Consider the following 5,175-nt stretch of genomic DNA (forward strand, 5'->3'; position numbering starts at 1 on the left):
CATGACCATCACCTCCTGGCAAATAGAAGGGGAAGAAATGGAGGCAGTGAGAGATTTTACTTTCTTGGGTTCCATGATCACTGCAGATGGTGACAGCAGCCACGAAATTAAAAGACGCCTGCTTCTTGGGAGAAAGGCGATGGCAAACCTAGACAGCATCTTAAAAAGCAGAGACATCACCTTACCAACAAAGGTCCGTATAGTTAAAGCCATGGTTTTCCCAGTAGTGATGTATGGAAGTGAGAGCTGGACCATAAAGAAGGCTGATCGCCAAAGAATTGATGCTTTTGAATTATGGTGCTGGAGGAGACTCTTGAGAGTCCCATGGACTGCAAGAAGATCAAACCTATCCATTCTTCAGGAAATCAGCCCTGAGTGCTCACTGGAAGGACAGATCGTGAAGCTGAGGCTCCAATACTTTGGCCACCTCATGAGTAGAGAAGACTCCCTGGAAAAGACCCTGATGTTGGGAAAGATTGAGGGCACAAGGAGAAGGGGACAACAGAGGATGAGATGGTTGGACAGTGTTTTCGAAGCTACCAACATGAGTTTGACCAAGCTGTGGGAGGCAGTAGAAGACAGGAGTGCCTGGCATGCTGTGGTCCATGAGGTCACAAAGCGTCGGACACGACTAAACAACTAAACAACAACAACATCAACCTAAGGGTAAAATGTCATTTCTGCATATACGGTAAGTTCTAACTTAGATATTCCCATGAATCCATGATTTACTCCATCTGATGTTCCAGAATTAACCTGATGGACCCCTGGAACTATACAGAGAGGGCTAGAAGGCATCCCATCTACCCTTCTGTGATAGTCCTATGGCTGACCCATGCAAGCCCCATTTAAATGAATGGAGCCTGCACCACAGCAGGGCTTGGAGCTGAATCTTCACACTTCCTTCAGCCAAACCGGGCGCACATAAGGTAGCCATAATATCCAAATTAGTAAGGCAGAATGAATTTGCAATAAAAAAATGTGTATCAGCTTATGTTTATTTATAATACTATATCCACAGTAACCATAAGCTAGAATCCCCTGGAGCCAAGCGATACACTTTTATAATGCCTGTGTCTTCATTAAGATTTCATCATCCACCTACACTAAAAAGCCTCTTCCTCCACTTTGTTATATCTGCTTTTACCCGGACCCTGTCCTTGCATTATTTTTTTAATCTCCAGTTTCCTACTTTACATGCACTCTCAAATTTTAAACAAGCAAAATTTGTGCATTAGTGTGTCCTTTTCATCTATGATTTATGAATGACAGGTTCCTTGGTGCAGCTTAATGGTATGAGAGGGAGACATTATTTTAAACATTAAAGTGAAAACCATTTGCAACTATGATAAGAGAGGTCTGTTGACATTAAAGTTTAAAATCTGCGCAAGGTAAAGGCGAGCCTCTGACCCAACAGGTGAGGGCACACCATGCGTGCCGGTTGTAAGGGAGTTTGTCCAACACATTAGCTGCCTCCTTTTCCTACTGTTTCACAACCTGTAGCATTCGGTGCATCACACAATCCATCAAGTCATGAGCAGAAACTGGAGTTTAATCACTCAAAAAGTACTTTAGAGTGCTGTGCAGAACATTCACTTAACAGAAGCTTTATTTTATCTGTGGGATACTTTCCCCTTCCAATTGTGTCAGCAAAATGTATTTTAGAAACACAAAAGGGTGGATGTGGCTGTGCGAACGTGTGGGTTTGTTTGTCTCTCTATGCCAGGCATAGGCAAACTCCGGCCCTCCAGATGTTTGGGACTACAGTTCCCATCATCCCTAGCTAACAGGACCAGTGTTCAGGGATGATGGGAATTGTAGTCCCAAACATCTGGAGGGCCGGAGTTTGCCTATGCCTGGTCTATGTAGATCACATAATATATATATGATGTGTGTGAAAGAGAGAGGAAGAGAGATGAAGAGGAAGTTATTATTATTATTATTATTATTATTATTATTATTATTATTATTATTATTATTATTTTGTACCCCACCCATTTGATTGGGTTTGCCCCAGCCTCTCTGGGCGGCTTCCAACAGAATACACGAAAACATAACAAACATAACAACATAACGAAAACATAACAAAACATCAATACAGGGCTGACTTCAGATGTCTATGGAAGGTCGTAAAATTGCTTATCTGAATACATATATACGATGTGCACCCCACATCATAAAATGCTAAATGGTGTAATATCTGAGCTATTTGTTACATGATCTTCTGCTCTTATTTATATGCTCGAAACTGACTACTCTGCAAAAACCTCTGTCTGCCCTGGCTGCTCTGCCACTTTGCAGGAAGGCAGCCTTTAGTTGCAGCAATATGTGCCCAGGGTTAACTGGGGAAAATTAAGAAACAAATTTAAAACCCAGAGGAGAAGATCTCAATTCAGATTAACCCCTGATGTTCCAGAGGCCTCTAACTGGCTGGATCCTTCTCTGCCCCACATCTACAAGGTGCAGGTCATCTCATGATATGGGTCCCTAATTTTCCCTCCTGTTGCATTTAAGTTCATTCTTCTGTTGCCCCTTCCCTGACATTTAATCTATCATCTTATTTCCAACTGTTTCCAGCTAAATTTTGGATACACTCTCACAAAAGGGACACAATGTTTCTACATCCTCTGAATGTTCTCAAATGTTTTTATAAGTGGCTTTCATATTGTTTTGAAATGTATTTTTTTTTAATAGGTCATTTTGACTTTTTGATGTTTCCTGCTCTGGGGAAGAAACGTGATAATTAAAATATAAATGAATGAATGAAGGTGATGGCCTTCCCCAGATGTTTATCTGTAGCTGCTAGTACTCAGGGTAATGCTGAAAATAAGGTTCCATTTATCTGTTTTGCTATATACCGTATTTTTCACTCTATAACACGCACCCGACCATAACACGCACATAGTTTTTAGAGGAGGAAAACAAGGAAAAAATTATTCTAAACGAAACAGTGGGTGTATGATTTTTGTGGTTCATGCTGTGGCCACAGACATGTGATCTGACAGTGAGTTTGGAGTAGCCCAATGCAAAAATCCTGAGGATCCATGTGGATCCATGCTTTGTAACCACATTTTTGCACCACTGCGGCCCCAGGCAACAGTGGGTGCGTGATTTTTTTGTTGCAAGAGGTAGCCATGGACATGCTATGTGATCTGATGGTGAATTTGGGGTGACCCAGTGCAAAAATCCTGAGGATCCATGTGGATCCGTGCTTTGTAACCACGTTTTAAGTGGGGAGGGAAGGAAAAGCACTCAAGGGACAAGGAGCACGCATGGGGTGTGTGGAGAAGGATGCTGCTAATAATGAAGAAGAGGGGTATAAGGGGAGAAGGCGCCTCTCCTCTCCCGCTTTGCTCCTTTAAAGAAGCAGGCTCTCTGTCCCTCTCTCCTCCCCACTCAGCGGCTCTTCTCCCGCTTTGCTGTTTCAAAGTGAGCCACAGAGGAGGGAAGGAAGGGGAACCATGGATCCTCTGCTCACGACTGCAGCAGTTCTCCCCCGCCACCCATAGGCATTCGCTCCATAACACGCACAGACATTTCCCCTTACTTTCTAGGAGGAAAAAAGTGAGTGTTATGGTGCAAAAAATACGGTATTTCCTTTACGACTGTCATCATTGGGTTGTTGTTGTTGTTTTAAATATAATTTAATCTAGTGGGCATTATGGTATATTATGACAACAAATTTCATACATGTACTACGTTTTATTTCTGGTGCTGTGATATTTTTATTGTATGTTTTAATAGATATTTCTGTCTCTCTCTCACACATAACTGTTTAATTGTGGGTTGTTTTTTTTTAAAAAAATTGCTTCTTCCCAATGTTTTTCACTGTTTCTAGGCTTTATCATTCCATGCCAAACCACCTGGTGCCATGTGCTCTCATGACTCAGATTTTCTTCAAAATTTTTTATGTGTAGATACTATGAAATAAACTCAAATTAATTTTTTAAATTTTTTCATCCAAAATTGGGTGCAGGAGAAATTTTTTAAAATTTTGATTTTCACACAGTTAGGCTAATGCAATTTCTGTGTGAGTTTAGAAGAAACAAGGGATCCGAGACGTATTTTGTTTTTATTAAATAATTAATAAAACTTTAAAAAAATATTTTATTACCACAAAAAACACCCTTCTTATTTTTAAAGCATAACAAGTTCATGGTTAGCCCATCCTACAAAAAAAGTATGATACATATTGTTAGTTGTGGTTTGCGTGCTATGGCTTATCGAACCTACCAAGGTACAAAATGACTAAAATTCACTTTGAATGGTCAGTGACCCTTTTCTGTGGCACTCAATACCATATTTATACCTTATTTTGAAAGAGACCAATATTAGCTTTATTTTTATACCCAAATAAGCCCAATTGGTTGAAAAATAAGCGAATCAGGAGGTTTTTTCCCCTAAACTGACACAGAAATTGCATTAACCTAAATCGTGCGAAAATCGAAATTTGTGAAAATTTCTCCTGCGCCCAATTTTGGACCAAAAAATCTTTGAAAATGAATTTGAGGTTATCTCATGGGTATCTACACAGAAAATGTTTTTGAAGAAAATCTAAGTCGTGAGAGCACGGTCGAGTACAGTCCGGAACCCCGGACGCTCAATGAAAGGGATGTCAGGAAAAAGCAGCAATGCAAAAGCCAGCTGCAGGTGGCTGGAATGCAAAACAGGATGTTGATGTTTGGGACTGTACTATTGGAACAAAGGGGCAGTCTATTCTCTGTACTGAGCACCGGATGTTAGCTCAGAGTGTCATCTGACCTGTACTGGAAGTACAGGGGCGGAGTTGTGACTCTACTGCTGGAGTCTGGTGGGTACAGACACGTTTCTCTGTACTGCTGAATGACAGGAATAAAAGACATGTAAATAGGACTCCTGTCTGTCTCTTTTCCCCTCCCTGGGGAATGCAGGGAGGGAGAGGAGGAGGGTGTGTTCTTCTCACGTTTGAGGAGGATCGCCGATTTATGGCCTTGCCTGTGCCCTGCCGGGAGACGCAGTGGCGAAGGTCAACAAAGATCTCAGCTGATTGCCTGGAGTGTGAGGCCAGTTACCTCTGACTGCGGCCGAGATTCCTGACAAGGGACGCTCGGTAAAGAGCCGCTCTGTGCATGCGCATTGTGCGATTTAGCGCTTCTGCGTGTGTGGCAAACCCGGAAGTAACCCATTCCGCTACTT

At 41.8% G+C, this 5,175-nt stretch overlaps 1 protein-coding gene across 2 annotated transcripts in view; it reads right to left on the bottom strand.

Moving 5' to 3' along the window:
- The window catches only part of POU6F2 (POU class 6 homeobox 2), a 301,009-nt gene that overhangs the window by 133,316 nt on the left and 162,518 nt on the right, over nt 1-5,175 (bottom strand). The gene's annotated exons all lie outside the window — the stretch shown is intronic.

This window comes from Podarcis vaucheri, assembly GCF_965113315.1.
Source record: "Podarcis vaucheri genome assembly, chromosome: 12".
Lineage (NCBI taxonomy): Eukaryota > Metazoa > Chordata > Lepidosauria > Squamata > Lacertidae > Podarcis > Podarcis vaucheri.